A 10,909-nucleotide genomic window follows, 5' to 3' on the forward strand; every position below is an offset into this window, starting at 1 on the left:
TCTTCATTTTTGTGTTTTTTTTTCTTTTGCCTGACGGCTCAGGCGTATACATTTCTCTCACTAAATGTCAACAGAGTGGTATCAGAGCTGCACCTAGCCTCGCCTTGTCTGTTTGTATACGACTCGTCTGCGAAACAGTGTTCCTGCAAGAGGCTTTATTCACCTTTTTCCCTCTCCTGTATTTCGCACTTTTTAATGTGGCTCCCGAATTTTCGACGGAACTGCCTTATTCTTTCGAGAAGGTATTCCCATTGCTGATTTAGACGTTCTTGGTTCAAATGGCTCTGAGCACTATGCGACTTAACTTCTGAGATCATCAGTCGCCTAGAACTTAAAACTAATTAAACCGATCTAGCCTAAGGACATCACACACATCCACACCCGAGGCAGGATTCGTAGACGTTCTTGAATCTGGCAGAGGAATAACCAGTAGACCTCTTGATTTCACCTTGGTCTAGTTGTGGTCACACAGGGGAAAGTCGACTTTTTTTTTTTTTTTTACAATAGGAGATTATCTTTTGCGTAGTCGTCCTCGGGATCTGTTGTTTGGTGGTGATTTTAACTGTTTCTGCGTCGTGTTGTCAGTCTCCCCATTTTAATTACTGCCGAGATTTCATCTACATCTACATCTACATCTACATCTAAATCTACGTGATTACTCTCCAATTCACAATAAAGTGCCTGGCAGGGGGCTCAATGAACCAACTTCAAGCTGTCTCTCTACCGTTCCACTCTCGAACGGCACGCGGAAAAAACGAGCACTTAAATGTTTCTGTGCGAGCCCTGATTTCTCTTATTTTATCGTGATGATCATTTCTCCCTATGTAGGTGGGTGGCAACAAAATGTTTTCGCAATCGGAGGAGAAAACTGGTTATTGAAATTTCGTGAGAAGATCCCGTCGCAACGAAAAACGCCTTTGTTTTAATGATTGCCACTCCAATTCACGTATCATGTCTGTGACACTATCGCCCCTATTTCGCCATAATACAAAACGAGCTGCCCTTCTTTGTACTTTTTTCGATGTCATATGTCAGTCCCACCTGATGCGAATCCCGCACCGCACAGCAATACTCCAGAATAGGGCGGAGAAGCTTGGTGTAAGCAGTCTCTTTAGTAGACCTGTTGCACCTTGTAAGTGTTCTGCCAATGAATCGCAGTCTTTGGTTTGCTCTACCCACACTACTATCTATGTGATCGTTCCAATTTAGGTTATTTTTAATTGTAATCCCCAAGTATTTATTTGAATTTACAGCCTTCAGATTTGTGTGACTTACCGCGTAATCGAAATTTAGATGATTTATTTTAGTACTCATGAGGATAACTTCACAATTTCCCTCATTCAGGGTCAAAAATGGTTCAAATGGCTCTGAGCACTATGGGACTTAACGTCTGAGGTCATCAGTCCCCTAGACATTTTTTAAAAAAAAAATCTTTATTCAAAACATTACATTACATTATTCATATAACCCACTACCTAACTACATTAGTGGGTCTTAATAATGATACAGTTAATGCAGCTTTTATTCTACACTACAGGTACTTCTATTAGTTTTACTCTGGTCTTACCGCTATGGGGTTCTAAGCTACTTAATCTAAGAGTCTACATTCTACCTGCAGCGTTACAAGTGTGCCAGTGCTACTATAAACCTACTGGTGTTGGCCCGGCCCACTGAGCTAATCCCAGTGGGCGTGCCCCTGGCACTGGGCTGGCCTTTATCTTGGTGTCGCTGCAGTCTACTCTAGGTATTATCCTATCTTATACATCTAATCTAATCTAACTACATGTCATAATTGGTGTGCGGTCAAGTCCCCTAGACTTAGAACTACTTAAATCTAACTAACCTAAGGACATCATACACATCCATGCACGAGGCAGGATTCGAACCTGCGACCGTACCGGTGTCGCGGTTCCAGACTCTAGCACCTAGAACCGCACGGCCACTGTGGCCGGCCTATTCAGGGTCAATTGCCACTTTTCGCACCATACAGATCTCTTATCTAAATCATTTTGCAAGTCGTTTTGATCATCTGATGACTTAACAAGACGGTAAATGACAGCATCATCTGCAAATAATCTAAGACGGCTACTCAGATTGTCTCCTATGTCGTTAATGTAGATCAGGTTCAACAGATGGCCTATAACACTTCCTTGGGGAACGTCGCATATTACTTCTGTTTTACTCGATGACTTTCAGTCTATTACTACGAACTGTGACCTTTCTGACAGGAAATTACGAATCCAGTCGCACAACTGAGGCGATACTCCGTAGGCACGCAGTTTTGTTAGAAGACGCTTGTGAGGAACGGTGTCAAAAGCTTTCTGGAAATCTAAAAATATGGAATCAGTATGACATCCCCTGTCGATATCACTTATTACTTCATGAGTATAAAGAGCTACTTGTGTTTCACAGGAACGATATTTTCTGGAAACATGCTGACTAAGTGACAATAAATAGTTTCCTTCGAGGTACTTCATAATGTTCGAATACAGTATATGTTCTAAACCCCTACTGAAAATCGACGTTAGTAATATAGGTCTGTAATTCAGCGGATTACTCCTACTTCCCTTTTTGGGTATTGGTGTGACTTGAGCAATTTTCCAGTCTTTAGGTACGGATCTTTCTGCGAGCGAGTGGTTGTATATAACTGCTAAATATTGAGCTGTTTTATCAGCATACTCTGAGAGGAACCTGACTGGTGTACAAGCTGGATCGCAGGCCTTGCCTTTATTAAGTGATTTAAGCTGCTTCGTTACTCCGAGGATATCTACTTCTATGTTTCTCATCTTGGCAGTTGTTCTTGATTGGAACTCTGGAATATTTACTCCGTCTTCTTTGGTGAAGGAGTTTCGGAAAAACGTATTTAATAACTCTGCTTTAGTGGCACTGTCATCAGTGACTTCACCGTTGTTATTACGCAGTGAAGGTATTGATTGCATCTTGCCACTGGTGTGCTTTATGTATGACCAGAATCTCTTTGTGTTTTCTGCCAGATTTCGAGACAGAATTTCGTTGTGGAAATTATTGAAAGCTTCTCGCTTTCAAGTACGCGCCATATTTCGAACTTACGTAGAACTTTGCCAATCTTGGGGCTGTTGCGTTCTTTCAAATTTGGCATGCTTTTTTCGTTACTTCTGCAACAACGATCTGACCCGTTTTGTGCGCCATGGGGGATCAGTACCCTCACTTATTAATTTTTGTGGTATATATCTCTCAATTGCTGTCGATACTATCTCTCTGAAAACATTCCACAACTTTTCTACACTTACATGATCAGATCGGAATGAGTGAAGACTGTCTCTTAAAAAGGCGTTAAGAGCATTTTTATAAGCTTTTTTAAATAGACATACTTTGCGTTTCTTTTTGATGGTTGTAGATGTTACGGTATTCAGCCTAGCAACAACTGCCTTGTAGTCGCTAATCCCTGTATTCGTCACAATGCTCACTAATTGGCCAGGATTATTTGTTGCTAAAAAGGCAAGTACGCTTTCACAAACATTTACGCTTCGAGTGGGCTTATGAACTAATTGTTCAAAATAATTTTCTGAGAAAGCATTCAGTACAATTTCGGATGACGTTTTATGCCTGTCGCCGGTTTTAAACGTGTAATTTTTCCAGCATATTGAGGGTAGATTAAAGTCACCACCGAATGTTACTGTATGAGCTGGGTACTTATTTGAAATGAGACTCAAGTTTTCTTTGAACTGTTCAGCAACTATTTCTTCTGAGTCGGGGGCTCTGTAAACCGATCCAATTAATAGTTTAGTCCGATTGTCAGGTATAACCTCTACCCATACCATTTCACACGAACTATCTACTTCAATTTCGCTACAAGGCAAACTACCTCTGACAGCAATAAATACTCCACCACCAACTGTATTTAATCTATCCTTTCTGAACACTGTTAGATCGTTTGTGAAAATTTCGGCTGAACTTACTTCCAGCTTTAGCCAGCTCACTGTACCTCCAAGTATTTGAGGTTCAGTCCTTTCTATTAGGGCTTGGAGCTCTGGTTCTTTCCCAACACAGCTACGGCAATTTACAACTACAACAGCCTGGAAGTCAGCGAAAGGTCGCCAACTCAGCTCGCATCTGTACACAGCAATCACAGTTCCTATCCATTACTACCGTCGCTCCTGTTAATCCCGTAAAAATATGTAACAAGCGAACGGTGTACTCCCTCTATTAGTAGCAGGAACTAGCGGTGCGCTCTCGCTGACGGTCTAACCGACATTGAGCTGTTCTAACCAAACAAACAAAAGCCTGTACGATACGAGGGTCGATACAAGCGTCGATACCAACGGCGGTACTCTACGCTACACTGTTATTCAAATAAAAGGTTGTCCCTAGTAAGCACTCAAACACGCAAGGAATTACAAAAAAAAACTAGTAACTACCCAGATAACTGAAAATAAGTCGCTCTTGTTTGAAGCTCGTAAAAATATGTAACAAGCGAACGGTGTACTCGCCTTATTAGATACAGGAACTAGCAGTGCGCTCACGCTGACGGTCTAACCGAGATGATACGTTCAATGCACTTGAAAGATGTTTGAGAGTGTAAATATCCGACCTTTGTTTAATTTGCTTGATTGTTTATTGTGTTTCTAGGGCGAGTGATTTTCGGAGAACTCGTGAATTTTATTATTCTTTATTGTGCGAATTCTATGATAATGCGGATCGCGCCCTACTGCTGATGTACAATGTATTAAAGCAAAGTTGTTGCAGTTGAAGTTGTGACAGATTGGAGGGTTCAGCGTGCGATCCAAACCACAATCACTAGCAATGCATGAATTGCCTTCTTTATATATCTGCTTCGACATCAAGCCCGGCGTCACCGCTCTTGCATTATTTCTCTTGCAGCAGCTGATGGCCGTCAGTCCTAGGTACACCACTGACTCCTGTGAAGAAGACAGAATTCTTGATCGCCTTTCACCCAGATGACGTGTATGATTTTTTTGTTACTTCTTCTCAGAAATCCAGTATCGATGGACTCCACAAGCAATTATATTTGCGTTTTTGGCCCCTGTTAGGAGTCACAATTACGACTATATCGGACGAAATGATAAGGGAGAAAACGGTGTTGATACCTAAACATCTTGGTCGTAATACTGTTGACAATTTATGTCCTCTCGCGTTACTGAAAGTTTGATTATGAGACAGTGGCAGCTGTCGGCGTCGGGTATCAGAGTATATGAATTCATGGTGTCTGTTCTTTCTGACATATCCGAAAAAAACAAACACCAAGCATTCATATAATTGATACGCCTAGCTGGGCAATGGATCCATCTTCTTTAGTGCGGATGCAGAAATACGTCCGATCTTCTGTGGGAATCTCAGAGTAGCGAACGTGGAGTCAGTGGACAGGGACTGCAGATAGGTGGCGCTCGGTGGGAATGTGGATCGGCCGTGAGGCATGCCGAGGTAGTCCGCGCGGTTGCGATGAAGCTGTGTCCCGGAGTGCGCAGTGGTTCACACACCTGCCTCGTCAGCAGGAGATCCTGCTTTCGAATCCCGGTCCAGTACGCATTTTCACTCGCAGCCGCAGATTCCGCGTAATGTCCTGCTGCATCTGGGAGTAGTGATCCCCTTCAGTTTACGTAGAGTATCAGAGTAGTCATCCTCGTCGCCCTATTCTTACCCTTGTGGCTGGAAACGGTGATGTGGTTTTTGTTGCTACCATTACTTCTGTCCACTCTGCCTTTTTGGGTTTTAATAAAATTTTCGATCGTGTAAATCATGACATTATGCTTGGAGATGATCAGATTTACTGTTGAGGCTCGTACAGTCGTATGGAATATGTTCATTGCAACTTCGGTAGTTGTGAATGTGCAACTTACGCCCCCATATTTATCCGTCGGGTAGTGCCGCAGGGGAGCCAGTTCTCCATGTCTTTGTTTGTCTTATCTCTGGAGCCGCTGTTTCGGAAGGTTGCCTCCCAGCTTCTGGGTTGGACGCTTTCTGTAAGGACCCTCGCTGTTCACGCGTACGCTGATGGTGTGATGGTTCTACTTCGTCGATGTGCATATATTCCTTTGTTGAAGGCGATCAACGATGGTTACTTCCCGTGTCTCGGGAGCACGATTTAACGAGGGCAATAGTAAACTCCTTAATTTACTGGCTTTCAATGAAGCAGTAATCAAGTGTGCTGTGGATAGTCATACGTCATTAGGAGTTGTTACTGATCGTTGTTCGCTCCAAATGACGACTCTAAATTGAAAATTGTCTACTGATAAAATCCAAGGATGCTAATGGAACATGGCCGATGCTCTCTTACCATTCTTCAGAAGGTATCATTTTTGAAAACGTATGTGTTGTGCCAGGCCTGCTACATAGTACAGCTTTTCCTTCTTCTCTCTATGAGGGGTTTTGAAACCGAAGCAGTTGTCTGCTCACTTTCTATGGAAGCATCATATTTTCAAGTTGCGATAAGAGGTTGTCACGAAGCCACTTTCCCTCCACGGATTGGGCCTTTCTGACGTTAACGGGAAGGCGTCTGTCTTTGATGATCACTCAGGAATTGTATAATTTTTGGAAACTTAAAACCCACACAAAAGAAGATATGAAGCTATGTGAAAGAGCAGTTCAGTTCAGTGGCAGGTGGCCGTTGGGGGTGGAGATGGTGGCCAGAACTCAGGGTTCGACTCCTGCCCACCTTGCCTTCACCAAACTAATACTCACTGTGATGACAGATTTTTGTAAAATGTATTTACTGTTTGTTCGAATATTCACATACTACAGTTGAGCATTTTTCCAATTAATTCCAATATCTTACATGTAAACTGTCATATTTATGATGTTTGTTTCAATGTCGACTAGTCAAGAACTTAATGTTATATAAAAAAAGAATTGGTTAGGGGACCGCTTGCGGAAAACGGGAAACCCTTTTTCGAGTCCCGGTCCGGCTCAAATCTTCCATGTCGTCGTTCCATTATACAGATGATAGTCGTCCCTATTCGCTACTGTGAATACATTTCATGTAATCATAAAATAGATTCTTCATCTAACTCCGTTCCAAATTCCTTCCCTGGTTTCTCGACTGAGCATCCAACTGTAGACAGCTGATTAGTGAAATCCCATCTTCCTTCGTAGCGTCTCATGATATCAGAGACATCTTAGTGAATCTTTCACATTGTTACTCACCACAGACCCAACATTTTTCTGAAAAATTATCAATATGGGGGAGTCAGAAATGAACTTCTAAGCTCATCTTGCAGACTTGAGCTTCAAACGCTACCACCATTCGTTGTACAATGACTTGTAGTCAGGGATGTCAGTAGGCCTATTCCCCAAAAACTTGTACACTAGATTTTTGAAAGAGTCTCACGCTTCTTTTTTTCCTTTTCTCCCATTTTTTCCGAAAAGACAGGATCAAATAAATGATTTCTTATGTCGTGGGCAGTGAAAACTCCTTATTTTAACACAGCTTCAGTTTCGGTAACTTGGAACAGTGATATCAGAAATAATCCCCATCTGTTAAGAATGATGTTACAAACTGCTTTACACGAGTAAGTCCCAATTTAATATGAAGAGGAGATAAACTTTTTCTGATGGAATCACGGTGGTTTTGATGACGTTTTTCCTCCCCGGGAGTAAAAAAATTGTGTGGTGGCGAATCATTTTTTGTCCAGTGCAGCTGTCTGGCTCTATTATCCCAAAAAGGAAGAAGGGAGGGATATTTCGTATAAACTCCCTGCAGGCCCAACAACACAGTTAGTATCGAAATCTCCACAAACCATCCACTGATGCTCTTGATATTTAATTTTCTCAAGAATCGTACCCAAACCATTGTAGTTTTCATGCATCTGAACCGAGTATCCCATAGGAATAGATTCAGATCTGTTCCCATAATGGAGCAAGACTACTTTGAATCTTACTTTCGATGAATCAATGTATATGTGCCATCCTAATAAATTATATTCTGCTACAAAGCACTTCATTAGCCCCTGAACATCATTACAATAAACCAAATTCCCCTCTTTGAAGAAAAACTTCGTGAATACTCTCTCTCTATGCCAGCACCACGAAAATGTGGTCCCAGACCATAGCAGCTTTTACTTATTTAGCCTTGATCCTAGCAATGCGGCTGCATCTTTTCAAACACCTAAGTCAATAACTAGGCCTTTGAGCTCACTCTGACGAAAAAATTGTGGTCCCTCGTCCTCAGGAAAATTTGAGCTAGATTCGTCCTGAAAAGCTAAGGTATCTGAGGCCTGTGACTAAAGGTGGCTGTGGAGTTGGTATTTAAGAGACATGGGACACTGGACATTCAGCTCAGTCAAGGTTAATGTAAGATAATTTCTTTTTATTTTTTATATGAAATCCTTTCACATCTTCCGAACAGAAGTAGTAATCCGTTGTGTGATCTTTTTGTCCACGCCATATCATAGGAACGCCAAAACGAAATGACTTTTTCTCATCCTTAAACCACAAACGAAGATCCTCCACATCTACCGTACACCTTTTCGCGGGTGCCATTATTTGTTATGATCTCCAAGTTTCAATTTCAAATGCGTGAAATAAACACTTCACAAACTCACATATTGTTGTTTGTTGACTTCTTGCTGTGTGTTCACTACAGACATAAAAGCAGCAGTCGGGAGAAATTACACAACCCCTATGAGCCATATTCCAGAAATAAAAACACAAGCACAGTAGCGTGCGAATGCTGAATGTTAACCGTGAGTGTCAGCGAGATGCTTGATTTATTCAACTTGTTGAGCCATTATCTAATCCAACGGTAGGTTTTTATATTTACTACTAGCACCACAGATAATACGTTGAACCGCTCTCAATCTCACCGGTAATATTATTCACAATAAACTAATACTACCTGTTTCGACACGATAGTGTGACCTTCTTTCTAATAGATGTTATACTCACCTCTCCCTATCACTACTCTCGTCAATCATTCTTTTCAAAGTCCAAATCTGTTAGAATTAATGTGAGACGTCTTAGTTTTAAAGCAATTTTTTCTTTTAATAAAGAGAAGGATACTAAATTTTAAGTTAATTTTAAGTTAATACGCTAATTTTAAGTTAACACGCTAAATATAAACAGAAAGATGACTGTAACAAAAGTGACTGACGTGATGGAATTTTTTGTATTTTTTTTATTTTTACTAAATTGACATCTGCAAAAAAAGTATAAAATCCTCAGAAGGTTTTTTTTTTTTTATTTTCAGATCAGTGTAACCTGTTGTTCCTGCAATTCGCTGTAGTTAAGCTAGGCTACTTCATAGAATGATTCGATGCTTATGAAGCGTTGGCTCGTGTGTTCAACAACTTTTTTTTATTTCCCTCCAAGATTGACTCCAACAATGCCCAACTTTAATTTGGCACATACACGGGGTCCTCAGATTATGTGTACACTCTGCGCATGAGGCGGTGTGGTGCTCAATTCGCGAGCCTGCCATAACTGGTTGCTTTAAATGCACATCCTTGTAAAACTGTATATGATCCTACTTATGTTTAGAGGACATTTTTACGTCACAAAGAAGTCAAATACCTTTCTTCTCCACGTCTTCAAAACTCGAACCGGGTCTGACAGACCCACAGTGATACAGTTGGGCCCATTAGTCTAACATTCATCGACGTTTGTAGTTCAGATTTCACAATATTCTAGGCCAGTTTCAAAAATTTACTTAGCACCATCGACGTGTACTTTTCAATACAACTGCAGTAATATATTCAGAACTTAAAGCCTTCTTGGTTACATATCGTGAGCGCTAATCATTTATCTCCAAATATAATTCCAATTAGGAATTTTTCGGCTACTTCTGAAACAAGTTACCTACGATTTTAAACATTTTCACGTAAAGCTGCAACATGTACGTCACATTCCTTTTTTCGAAAGCCAGCGATATTTTTACACATTTCCGTGCAAAACTGCAACACATATAAACATTTATTTTTTCCTGAGTTGGACAGGCAGGATTCATTTTACACCAAACTAAATAAGGATTACACTTTATTTGGTGTGCCTGTGACGCAAGTATTTCTTCTCGATGGTTATTACGTTTCTGAGAAAGCTGATAGTTGTTCTTGGGTCAATAATCCTAAACATGTATATTTAAACTCGTTCTTGAGATTTAATAAATGGCGAGAGATTAGTATGTTATTCTACCACTTATTTTTTTCCCACTATCAGCTCCACTTTAGCAGAAAACTTTTCGATTAGTTGGACTTCAGATCTACCATTTGCCTTGTCTTGGATAGTTAGTCATTCACATCTACGTTTTACAAGTACATTGCATGTGTCATTCAACGCATCTGAACACGCCCAAACGGTAGTCTATATTACAAACAATTTTAACATAAGAGAAAATGCAAGAAAAACGGCACTGCTAATGCTTTTGTAAATGACACTTGACTTTAGAACAAAACAAAGTAAATATTATGTACATCACAGAGCGTCAAATCTATTAAGAACACACTGTTCAACCCAAAATGCGATAAAGCACCTAGTGTAATGTACAGAAGCGTGGCTAAAGTACGAGTGTTATAACTATATTCGTTACAAAAGAAATTTCTGTGCTACGCAGTTAAATTATGTTTCTGATGTACTGGTGGCCGAAATTGACTTCCGGCTGTGCCAACATCGTCATAAGCCATAACGGAATCTTGCACGGTGGCAGTCTCAGATGTGCAATTTTGGAACCATATTTCATAGTGATATGTACACGGAGTATGTAATCAAAATTAACAATATATGAGGTCCAGAAATAGTAAGAAAGGACATAAATATTGCTATACTGACTTCCCTTCGTATCAGTATAATACAGTTAACTACACACACCACACACACACACACACACACACACACACACACAAACACACTTATACGTTGTTATTCAACACTTAGACCTGCACAGGACTGGCTCTTATATGTTTATGTCAGAAAGATGCCTTAA

The sequence above is a fragment of the Schistocerca nitens genome, chromosome 7 (genome assembly GCF_023898315.1).
Source record: "Schistocerca nitens isolate TAMUIC-IGC-003100 chromosome 7, iqSchNite1.1, whole genome shotgun sequence".
Classification (NCBI taxonomy): Eukaryota; Metazoa; Arthropoda; class Insecta; order Orthoptera; family Acrididae; genus Schistocerca; species Schistocerca nitens.